Raw genomic sequence first — 12289 nt, 5'->3', positions numbered from 1 at the left:
GCCGCTGTAGAGGATGAACGCTGAGCGAACAACATAAAAGTAAGGGGAATCCCCGAGGACATACCTGCCGAGGAGATACCGCACTATACACGCAGGCTACTGGCTGAACTACTCTCACCGAAAGCAGCCAAAGCCATCCAACTCGACAGCACATTCAGGATCCCGAAACCGGCCAGAGCCACAGCGACGGCCACTCGAGACCTGATAATTCGTTTTCAACACAGAAAGGACAGGGCCGCAACCCTAGCAGCGACCAGAAACCGGGCACAACTCACGTTTGAAGGCCATACCCTGTCTTTCTATGCGGATCTTACAGGAGGCACGCTGGCCTGCAGGGGGACGTTAAAACCCTTCACCACGATACTCAGACAAAGGGACATACCATACAGGTGGCGCCCCGACCGCTCCCTCCTAATCCAGAAGGGCGAAGATAAGCATGTGGTCCACGACCTCCAAGGGGCACGGGACTTATTTCAGGCTTTGGGCCTACCGCAGGATTCTATGCACCGCACAGCATCCCAAACAACCACGAGGCTACCACACAGCTGGGACCCTGAACGGGCAACTATTTTTGTACCGCGACGACCCAGGCAGGAGCCTTCTGAGGGAGCCGGCACCTAGAGACCCAAAATGACCTACGAACTATTTCCCCGACTCTACTGGGACAATGCACAATGTCAACAATGTACCGTTTGGCCATACTAATTTGGCTTTTTGACTCACCATTTGGTCTTACTTAACCTTTTTTTCTTTTTCAGCCTCAGTTATATTAGTTTTTTATTTATTTTTTTATTTATATTATTTCTAATGAGCAATTAAAACACGTATTATTTTGCCAGGGCGACCGCATACGCGGCCTCCTCTCCGCTCCTATTATTCTCTGATACCACGTAAGGTAACATTCAGACACCCCCCCCCCCCTGATGGCCCAGAGGACCCACGGGGTGACATAAGAGGGAGTAGCGAAATGACACACCAACACCTACGTTAACCAGCAGCTAAAAACGACACGACTTATACATAACTAGTTGCACGACACAGTCGTACACACCTCTTACTATAATCAAAGACACAGGACGTGCAGCACGCTGTTAATTTAGACTGCACCACGACAACACCTAACATCGCCTACTGGCAGGGAGACTTCCCCCTAGAGCGGAATACATAACCCTGACACGTAGCCCCAATCTTGAGTCTCTCCGCTAGTTATCATAATACCTAGCAAAGATTGCACAACAAAGGGCACTGCCATAAGACAGGAGTACAAATGCACTGATACAGCCAACTTAGCCAGCTTCGCCACATACCAATGTCACGCACGATAACACAGCAGAATGGGGGAACACAAGCTACGATGCCCTCTATATATGTCTGAACTATTCAGGCATCGTTTACCTGTGCTTACCTATTTTTGAACGAGGGCCAATACCTTTGATTGCATAATTTCAGCTGTCGATCTACTCGTGACCCAACAAAACAAAAACGTGACATATACGAGCATTTATCGTGTTTTTTCAGTTTAACTTTGTTCCTAGCGTGATATATTCATATATAAATAATAAAATGTGCAGTTTATATATGCCATGACCATGTATGCCGCTGACGGGTCTGTAACAGCTGTTGTGGCGCTACAGACCACTCTGTTTTGTATTATAATGCACAAGAAAAATAAAGAATTAAAAAAAAAAAAAATAGGGTCCTGAGATGAGGCACCTGCAACAGGGAGGAGTGCAAAACCAAGGAGCTGGCTAGACTCCTAAATATATACATATAGGAGAAAACAAGGGTTTGGCTGCACTCATCTAAACATACTTAAATGGGGTGATGCTGGGAGTCAATAAGGACAGTAAAAATAGAAATCCAGCACACTCACTTATCTACTAAACAGTTTTTTTAGAGCTGAACAATTTTGTTAGTTTTATTAAAAACACCTAATCTAGGTAAAAAGTAATGGGGGTTTAGTTATGGCATTGTGGCAGGCTTATGCAATGTATGATCATATAATGTAACTAAACCCCTGTTTTTTTGTAACAGTTTTTTAAGATATATTTTTAAATGTATGCACCCTTGTTACATTTCAAGGGGATTATCTTCAAAGTGTTGACAATATCAATTATTGGCTTTGGCCTTCTTCAGTTTTTACTATGTTTTCTGTTTCAATGTTAGGAGTTAGTTAGATATCACCAGGTAATAATGTTTGTGTCTAGCGTGTATAAGGTATACACTGATCCATAATATGTACTATTAAAATATTATTATTTAAATTTTAGATGCCACGTTCACAGTGCTCGGAAAATTGCCCACCTGGAAAGAGAAAAGCCCCAGGATCTTCAATCCATAGCTGTTGCTATAACTGTGTCCCGTGTTCAGAGGGCGAAATATCAAATATATCTGGTACAATAAAACACCATTACTGTAAATAGTGATGTACCGAACTGTTCGCTGGCGAATAGTTCCTGGCGAACATAGCGTGTTCGCGTTCGCCACCGCGGGCGAACACATGCACGCTTCCATCCGCCACCTATTCGTCATCATTGAGCAAACTTTGACCCTGTGCCTCACGGTAAGCAGACACATTCCAGCTAATTAGCAGCAGACACTCCCTTCCAGACCCTCCCACCTCCCTCCCAGCATCCATTAGATTCATTCTGAAGCTGCATTCTTAGTGAGAGGAGGGAAAGTGTAGCTGCTGCTCATTAGATAGGGAAATTGATAGCTAGGCTAGGGTATTCAGTGTCCACTACAGTCCTGAAGGACTCATCTGATCTCTGCTGTAAGAACAGCACCCAAAAAGCCATTTTTAGGGCTAGAACATCAGTCTGCTTTTTTTTTTGTGTGTGTAATGTAATTGCAGTTGCCTGCCTGCCAGCTTCTGTGTCAGGCTCACAGTCTATGCTGTGCCCATTTGCCCAGTGCCACCACTCATATCTGGTGTCACAAAAGCTTAAGCTTGACATTTAAAAAGAAAACATTTTTTTTGCACTGTAATAGATTGAAGAGCAGTTAGTTGCCTGCCAGCTTCTGTGTCAGGCTCACAGTGGATACTGTGCCCATTTGCTCAGTGCCACCACTCATATCTGGTGTGACTATAGCGTGCCTTTAGTTAGTTGTCTACAAGCGTCTGGGTGTCAGGCCTTCAGCGTGTGCTCTGCCAACCTCAGCAAGTGTAATTTGCCACTCATATCTGGTGTCTGTATAGCGTGCCTTTACAAAGAAAAAACTTTTTTCACTGTTATAGATTGACTAGCAGTTAGTTGTCTTCAAGCGGGTGTGTCAGGCCTACAGCGTGCACTCTGTCAACCTCTGCAAGTGCACATTGCCACTAATATCTGGTGTCACAATAGTGTGCATTTAAAACCAAAAAAACATTTTTCACTGTTATAGATTGAATAGCAGTTAGTTGTCTTCAAGCAGGTGTGTCAGGCCTACAGCGTGTACTCTGCCAACCTCTGCAAGTGCACATTGCCACTAATATCTGGTGTCACAATAGCGTGCATTTAAAACCAAAAAACTTTTTTCACTGTTATAGATTGACTAGCAGTTAGTTGTCTTCAAGCGGGTGTGTCAGGCCTACAGCGTGCACTCTGTCAACCTCTGCAAGTGCACATTGCCACTAATATCTGGTGTCACAATAGTGTGCATTTAAAACCAAAAAAACATTTTTCACTGTTATAGATTGAATAGCAGTTAGTTGTCTTCAAGCGGGTGTGTCAGACCTACAGCGTGTACTCTGCCAACCTCTGCAAGTGCACATTGCCACTAATATCTGGTGTCACAATAGCATGCATTTAATACCAAAAAACTTTTTTCACTGTTATAGATTGAATAGCAGTTAGTTGTCTTCAAGCGGGTGTGTCAGGCCTACAGCGTGTACTCTGCCAACCTCTGCCAGTGCACATTGCCACTCATATCTGGTGTCACAATAGTGTGCATTTAAAACCAAAAAACTTTTTTCACTGTTATAGATTGAATAGCAGGTACTTGTCTTCAAACGGGTGTGTCAGGCCTACAGCGTGTACTCTGCCAACCTCTGCAAGTGCACATTGCAACTCATATCTGGTGTCACAATAGCTTGCATTTAAAACCCAAAAACTTTGTTCACTGTTATAGATTGAATAGCAGGTACTTGTCTTCAAGCGGGTGTGTCAGGCCTACAGCGTGTACTCTGCCAACCTCTGCCAGTGCGCATTGCCACTCGTATCTGGTCTCACAGTAGCTTGCACGCATAGTACCACTAATCCCAAAAAAAATGACAGGAAGAGGCAGGCTACCCCACAGGGGCCATCGTGGTTGTGGTGCTGTGATTCACTTTTGCCCTAGAATAATGCCCAATTTTCAGAGGCCACGTACCCTTAACTTGAAAAGTTCTGAGGACATAGTTGACTGGCTAACACAGGACACCCAATCTTTTACAGCTTCCGCACGGAACCTTGACGCACCATCATCCTCCAGCTTAGCTTCGGGCACCTCTCAAGATGACACTCACCTGCCTGCCACCACCTCCAACACTAGCACCACAGCCGCTTCACTTTATCTGTCAGAGGAGTTATTTACACATCCGTTTGAAGAAATGAGTGATGCGCAACCATTATTGCCAGAGGATGTAGATAACAGGGATATGTCTCAGTCAGGCAGCATTACACACATGGACGTACGGTGTGATGATGATGATGTTGTATCCGCTGCTGCTTCCTTTGCTGAGTTGTCAGATACAAGTGAAGCGGTTGATGATGACGATGCGTCCATGGATGTCACGTGGGTGCCCGCTCGGCAAGAAGAAGAACAGGGTGAAAGTTCAGATGGGGAGACAGAGAGGAGGAGGAGACGAGTTTGAAGCAGGGGGAAGTCGTCGCAAGGAGCTAGTGACACAGTCAGACAGCATGCATCGGCACCCAGGGTTAGCCCGACAGCACGCCAATCAACGCATGCTGTGTCCACCACCAGAATGCCGTCATTGCAGAGCTCAGCAGTGTGGCATTTCTTTTGTGTGTCTGCCTCTGACAACAGCGATGCCATTTGCAACCTGTGCCAAAAGAAACTGAGTCGTGGGAAGTCCAACACCCACCTAGGTACAACTGCTTTGCGTAGGCACATGATAACACATCACAAACGCCTATGGGATCAACACATGAGTACAAGCAGCACACAAACTCAAAGCCGCCATCCTCCTCCTGGTCCAGCATCTTCAGCCACGTCAACCACTGCTGTCCTCCTTGCCCCCTCTCAACCATCCGCCACTCCGTCTCTCACCTTGAGCAGTTCCCGCTCATCTGCCCACAGTCAGGTGTCTGTCAAGGTGACAGAAAGTCACCCCCTTGCCCAGCGTCTGACAGCTGGCTTGTCTGAACTATTAGCCCACCAGCTTTTACCATACAAGCTGGTGGAGTTCAAAAAATTTGTGGCTATTGGGATACCGCAGTAGAAGATACCCGGATGAAATTTCTTTGCACAAAATGCAATCCCCAACCTGTACTCGATTGTGCAAAAGGAAGTCATGGCATGTCTGGCACACAGTGTTGGGGCAAGGGTCCATCTGACCACTGATACCTGGTCTGCAAAGCATGGTCAGGGCAGGTATATCACCTACACTGCTCATTGGGTAAACCTGCTGACGGCTGCCAAGCATGGAATGAGTGGCTCTGCAGAGGAGTTGGTGACACTGCCAAGACTTGCAGGCAGGCCTTCTGCCACCTCCTCTACTCCTCCTACTCCATCCTCTTCCATAACCTCCTCGGCTGAGTCCTCTTCTGCTGCTGCGTCTTGCTCCACATCAACGGCACCCCCCCAGCTCCCCAGGTACTATTCCACATCCCGGATACGGCAGTGTCACGCCGTCTTGGGTTTGAGTCACACCGGATAAGCACTCCTGTCCGCCCTGAAAGCACAGGTGGAAAAGTGGCTGACTCCGCAGCAACTGGATATTGGCAAAGTGGTTTGTGACAATGGAACAAATTTGTTGGCGGCATTGAAGTTGGGCAAGTTGACACATGTGCCGTGCATGGCGCATGTGTGTAATCTGATCGTACAACGCTTTGTGCATAAGTACACAGGCTTACAGGATGTCCTGAAGCAGGCCAGGAAGGTGTGTGGCCATTTCAGGCGTTCCTACACGGCCATGGCGCACTTTTCCGTTATCCAGCGGCGAAACAACATGCCAGTGAGGCGCTTGATTTGCGACAGCCCGACATGGAATTCAACACTCCTAATGTTCGACCGCCTGCTCCAACAAGAAAAAGCCGTTAATTAATATATGTGTGACCGGGATGCTAGGACAGCCTCTGGGGAGCTGGGAATTTTTTTGCCATGTTACTGGACGCTCATGCGCAATGCCTGTAGGCTCATGCGTCCTTTTGAGGAGGTGACAAACCTAGTCAGTCACACCGAAGGCACCATCAGCGACATAATACCATTTGTTTTCTTCCTGGAACGTGCCCTGCGAAAAATGCAGGATCAGGCTGTAGATGAGCGTGAAGAGGAAGAGGAATAGTTGTGGTCACCATCACCACCAGAAACAGCCTTATCAGCATCACTTGCTGGACCTGCGGCAACGCTGGAAGAGGATTGTGAGGAAGAGGAGTCAGAGGAGGAATGTGGCTTTGTGGAGGAGGAGGAAGACCAACCACAACAGGCATCCCAGGGTGCTCATTGTCACCTATCTGGTACCCGTGGTGTTGTACATGGCTGGGGGGAAGAACATACCTTCATTGAGATCACTGAGGAGGATGAACGGAAAATGAGTAGCTCGGCATACAACCTTGCGCAAATGGGGTCTTTTATGCTGTCGTTCCTGATGAGGGACCCTCGTATAAAAAGGCTGAAGGAGAACGACCTGTACTGGGTGTCCACACTACTAGACCTCCGGGATAAACAGAAAGTGGCTGAAATGTTACCAAATTACAACAAGTCGGAAAGGATGCAGCATTTGCAAAATAAATAAAAAAGTATGCTTTATACGGCGTATAAGGGTGATGTCACAGCACAACGGGAATCTAACAGGGGAAGAGGTGAAAGTAATCCTCCTCCTCCCACGACCACGCCGGCAAGGACAGGACGCTTTAAAGACATGTTGTTGATGGAGGACATGCAGAGCTTTTTAAGTCCTACGCATCACCACAGCCCTTCGGGATCCACCCTCAGAGAACGACTCGACCGACAGGTAGCAGACTACCTCGCCTTAACTGCAGATATCGACACTCTGAGGAGCGATGAACCCCTTGACTACTGGGTGTGCAGGCTTGACCTGTGGCCTGAGCTATCCCAATTTGCGATAGAACTTCTGGCCTACCCCGCTTCAAGTGTCCTGTCAGAAAGGACCTTCAGTGCAGAAGGAGGTATTGTCACTGAGAAGGGAAGTCACCTAGGTCAAAAAAGTCTAGATTATTTATTAAGATGAATGAGGGATGGATCCCGAAGGGACTGACAGTGGGCGATACATTCAACTAAAAATGGTGACCCTATGTAGGAGGAACAGTCCCTATTCTGCTCTGTGTCAGTGTGTATCAGGGTCCCTGAGGACAGGTGTCAATACATATCTGCCAAGTGACCCTATGTAGGGGGAACAGTCCCTATTCTGCTCTGTGTCAGTGTGTATCAAGGTCCCTGAAGACAGGTGTCAATCCATATCTGCCAAGTGACCCTATGTAGGAGGAACAGTCCCTATTCTGCTCTGTGTCAGTGTGTATCAGGGTCCCTGAGGACAGGTGTCAATCCATATCTGCCAAGTGACCCTATGTAGGGGGAACAGTCCCTATTCTGCTCTGTGTCAGTGTGTATCAGGGTCTCTGAGGACAGGTGTCAATCCATATGTCAAGGTGTCAATATGTCATATGTCAGGTGTCAATCCATACCCATTGTGATTTAGGAATGTTAGGTGATTTATGCCCTTTATGGATTAAAACCAGACTCTGCATCAACTGTGTAATTTTCAATGGGAGTTTTGCCATGGATCCCCCTCCGGCATGCCACAGTCCAGGTGTTAGTCCCCTTGAAACAACTTTTCCATCACTATTGTGGGCAGAAAGAGTCACTGTGGGTTTTAAAATTCGCCTGCCCATTGAAGTCTATGGCGGTTCGCCCGATTCGCCGGTTCACGAAACATAGAAACATAGAAACATAGAATGTGACGGCAGATAAGAACCATTCGGCCCATCTAGTCTGCCCAGTTTTCTAAATACTTTCATTAGTCCATGGCCTTATCTTATAGTTAGGATAGCCTTATGCCTATCCCACGCATGCTTAAACTCCTTTACTGTGTTAACCTCTACCACTTCAGCTGGAAGGCTATTCCATGCATCCACTACCCTCTCAGTAAAGTAATACTTCCTGATATTATTTTTAAACCTTTGTCCCTCTAATTTAAGACTATGTCCTCTTGTTGTGGTAGTTTTTCTTCGTTTAAATATAGTCTCCTCCTTTACTGTGTTGATTCCCTTTATGTATTTAAATGTTTCTATCATATCCCCCTTGTCTCGTCTTTCCTCCAAGCTATACATGTTAAGATCCTTTAACCTTTCCTGGTAAGTTTTATCCTGCAATCCATGAACCAGTTTAGTAGCCCTTCTTTGAACTCTCTCTAAGATATCAATATCCTTCTGAAGATAGGGTCTCCAGTACTGTGTACAGTACTCCAAGTGAGGTCTCACCAGTGTTCTGTACAATGGCATGAGCACTTCCCTCTTTCTACTGCTAATACCTCTCCCTATACAACCCAGCATTCTGCTAGCATTTCCTGCTGCTCTATTACATTGTCTGCCTACCTTTAAGTCATCAGAAATAATCACCCCTAAATCCCTTTCCTCAGATGTTGAGGTTAGGACTCTATCAAATATTCTGTATTCTGCCCTTGGGTTTTTACGTCCAAGATGCATTATCTTGCACTTATCCACATTAAATGTCAGTTGCCACAACTCTGACCATTTTTCTAGTTTACCTAAATCATTTTCCCTTTGGCTTATCCGTCCTTGAACATAAACCCTGTTACATATCTTAGTATCATCCGCAAAAAGACACACCTTACCATCAAGACCTTCTGCAATATCACTAATAAAAATATTAAAGAGAATGGGTCCAAGTACAGATCCCTGAGGTACCCCACTGGTGACAAGCCCAAGCTTTGAATATACTCCATTGACTACAACCCTCTGTTGCCTGTCACTCAGCCACTGCCTTACCCATTCAACAATATTGGAATCCAAACTCAAAGATTGTAGTTTATTGATAAGCCTTCTATGTGCAACAGTGTCAAAACAGTGTAAAAACATTTGCGGAAGTTCGTGTTCGCCGTTACTGAACTGAAAATTTTATGTTCGCGACATCACTACTATTGGGACACCAGATATGAGTGAGTGGTGTCACTGGGCAGGCCCTGAAACGCACACTCGTGAAGGAAACTGACTGCTTTTATATTACAGTCCCAAAAGTTTTTTTTTGTTAAATGCAAGCTATTGTGACACCAGATATGAGTGGTGGCACTGGGCAAGTGGGCACAGTATACGCTGTGAGCCTGACACACACGCTGGCAGACAACTAACTGCTATTCAATCTATTACAGTCAAAATTGTATTTTTTTTTTTTTTAATTGTACACTACTGTTACACCAGATATGAGTTGCACTGGTGTGACACTGTGCCCTGGCAGGCCCTGAAACGCACACTAGTGAAGGGAACTGACTGCTATTATATGACAGTCCAAAACGTTTTGTTTTTTTTAAATCCAAGCTATTGGGACACCAGATATGAGTCAGTGGTGGCACTGGGCATGCCCTGAAACGCACACTAGTGAAGGAAACTGACTGCTATTATATTACAGTCAAAAACGTTTCGTTTTTTTAAATCCAAGCTATTGGGACACCAGTGAGTGAGTGGTGGCACTGGGCAGGCCCTGAAACGCACACTAGTGAATGAAACTGACTGCTATTATATTACAATCAAAAAAGTTGTTTTTTTTGTTAAATGCAAGCTATTGTGACACCAGATATTAGTGGTGGCACTGGGCAAGTGGACACAGTATACGCTGTGAGCCTGAAACACACGCTGGCAGACAACTAACTGCTATTCAATCTATTACAGTCAAAATTGTAATTGTATTCACACGCGTGAAGGAAACTGACTGCTATTATATTACAGTCAAACAAGTTTTTGTTTTTTTTAAATGCAAGCTATTGGGACACCAGTGAGTGAGTGGTGGCACTGGGCAAGTGGGCACAGTATATGCTGTGAGCCTGACACAGAGGCTGGCAGGCAGGCAACTGCAATTACATTACAAAGAAGAAAAAAAAGCAGACTGATGTTCTAGCCCTAAAAATGGCTTTTTTGGGTGCTGTCCTTACAGCAGAGATCAGATGAGTCCTTCAGGACTGTATTGGACACTGAATACACTAGCCTAGCTATCAATTTCCCTATCAAATCAGCAGCAGCTACACTGTCCCTCCTCTCACTAAGAATGCAGCTTCACAATGAATGTAAAATGGATGCTGTCCAGGATGTGGAAGGGTCTGGGAGGGAGGGTCTGCTGCTGATTGACTGGAATGTGTCTGCTGACTGTGAGGTACAGGGTCAAAGTTTACTCAATGATGATGAATAGGGGGCGGACCGAACAGCGCATATGTTCGCCATCCGTGGCGAACGCGAACAAGCGATGTTCGCCAGGAACTATTCGCCCGCGAACCGTTCGGGACATCACTAGAAACCACAATAGGGCAAAGCAGAAATAAAGAAATGGACTTATATAGTCCTTCCCTGTCATTCATTGGTGAACAGGGGTCACCTGACTCCAGAACGTGCGTGTACGCTCTTTGTGTGCTCGCTGTGAATGGACGAGCCAGCAGATCTGGCCATAATCCACCGCAACTTAGGTAAATTATGTATTTTGTTTAAGTGATCGCACCGATTGGGTGTGGTCACATGGTGTCACAGACCAGAAGCCGTGACAGTACCCCCGCTCGAAGACTGCCCACTGCGCGGGCAGACCCCGGCTTATCAGGAAAGCGAGCATGGAAAAAGCAGAGAAGACAACCCGCATGGATGTCCGACGCGGGAACCCAGGAGTGCTCCTCAAGACCATATCCCTTCCTATCAACCAGGTATTGCAAGAACGAAGAGTCAACCTTGAGTCCAAAATAGAACAAATTTCATACTACTCCTGACCACCAAAGGAGAAGGAGGGACAGAAGGAGATGTATAACGATTACACACTAGTGGTTTGAGCAAAGACACATGTAAAGTATGAGGAATACGGAGTCCAGCAGGAAGGTCAAGCATATAAGATAAAGGGTTAATCCTACATAAGACATGGAAAGGTCCAATATATCTAGAGGCGAACTTCATGGTGGGCACTTTGAGTTTGATGTATCATCATCATTTGATGTTTGATGTATGTATGGTCCCATTTTCTTTATTCTTCCCATCAGTGGACAGCTCCCTGTTGATTAATTTTTGTTGGAGGTTTGATGATTGTTTGAAGGTCAAAATGGGTGTTTCAGAGAAAATGTTTTTCAGAGACTCATCTTCTGTTAACATTGGTTGTAGGCCTTTGATGATCTTCTGTATTTCCCCAAGAGCTGGGTTGTAGGTGACCACTTGTGGCACTCGTGTAGATATTTGTTTTTCTCTCTGTACTGTAGAAGATGCATGGAGTTTTTATAGCAGAGTTGATTTGTTTATTAATAGTCTTTGGTTTGTAGCTTTTCTGTCTCATAGATTGGGATGGGAATTATGGTCATTAGGATCAGAGAATATGTGATGGTACCTAGTGGCTTGGCTGTAGATGATGCCCTGTTTAGTATGGGAGGGGTGGAAGCTGGAGCTGTGAAGGTAACTGCACCCGTCTGTGGGTTTTCTTTAAACCGAGGTGTGGGTTGTGCCATTGTTATATGTCACAGTGGTGTCCAGAAAATTCACAGATATAGTGAAATATTCAATTTTTAGTTTGATTGATGGATGGAATGTGTTAAAAGTGTAATGGAACTGCTTTTCTTTGCTTTCAGTCCAAATTATGAAGATATCATCGATATAGTGATGATATTTGTTTGGTTTGGTGTGCTGTATTTCTAGGAATTGCTGTTCAAGGTCTGCCATAAACAGATTAACATATTGGGGTGCCATCTTTGTGCCCATAGCAGGACCCATGGTTTGTAGGTTAACCTCATTGTTAAAACTGAAATAGTTATGTGTGAGGATGAATAGGGCCAGTTCTGTGATAATTCTGGGGCTATATTTTTGGTTAACGGCATAAGAGAGGAAATGGAAGCAAGCATTGATGCCATCTGTATGTGGAATGTTACTGTACAGAG

This window comes from Pelobates fuscus, chromosome 1 (genome assembly GCF_036172605.1).
Source record: "Pelobates fuscus isolate aPelFus1 chromosome 1, aPelFus1.pri, whole genome shotgun sequence".
Taxonomy (NCBI): Eukaryota; Metazoa; Chordata; class Amphibia; order Anura; family Pelobatidae; genus Pelobates; species Pelobates fuscus.
Note: the sequence above shows the minus strand (reverse complement) of the source record.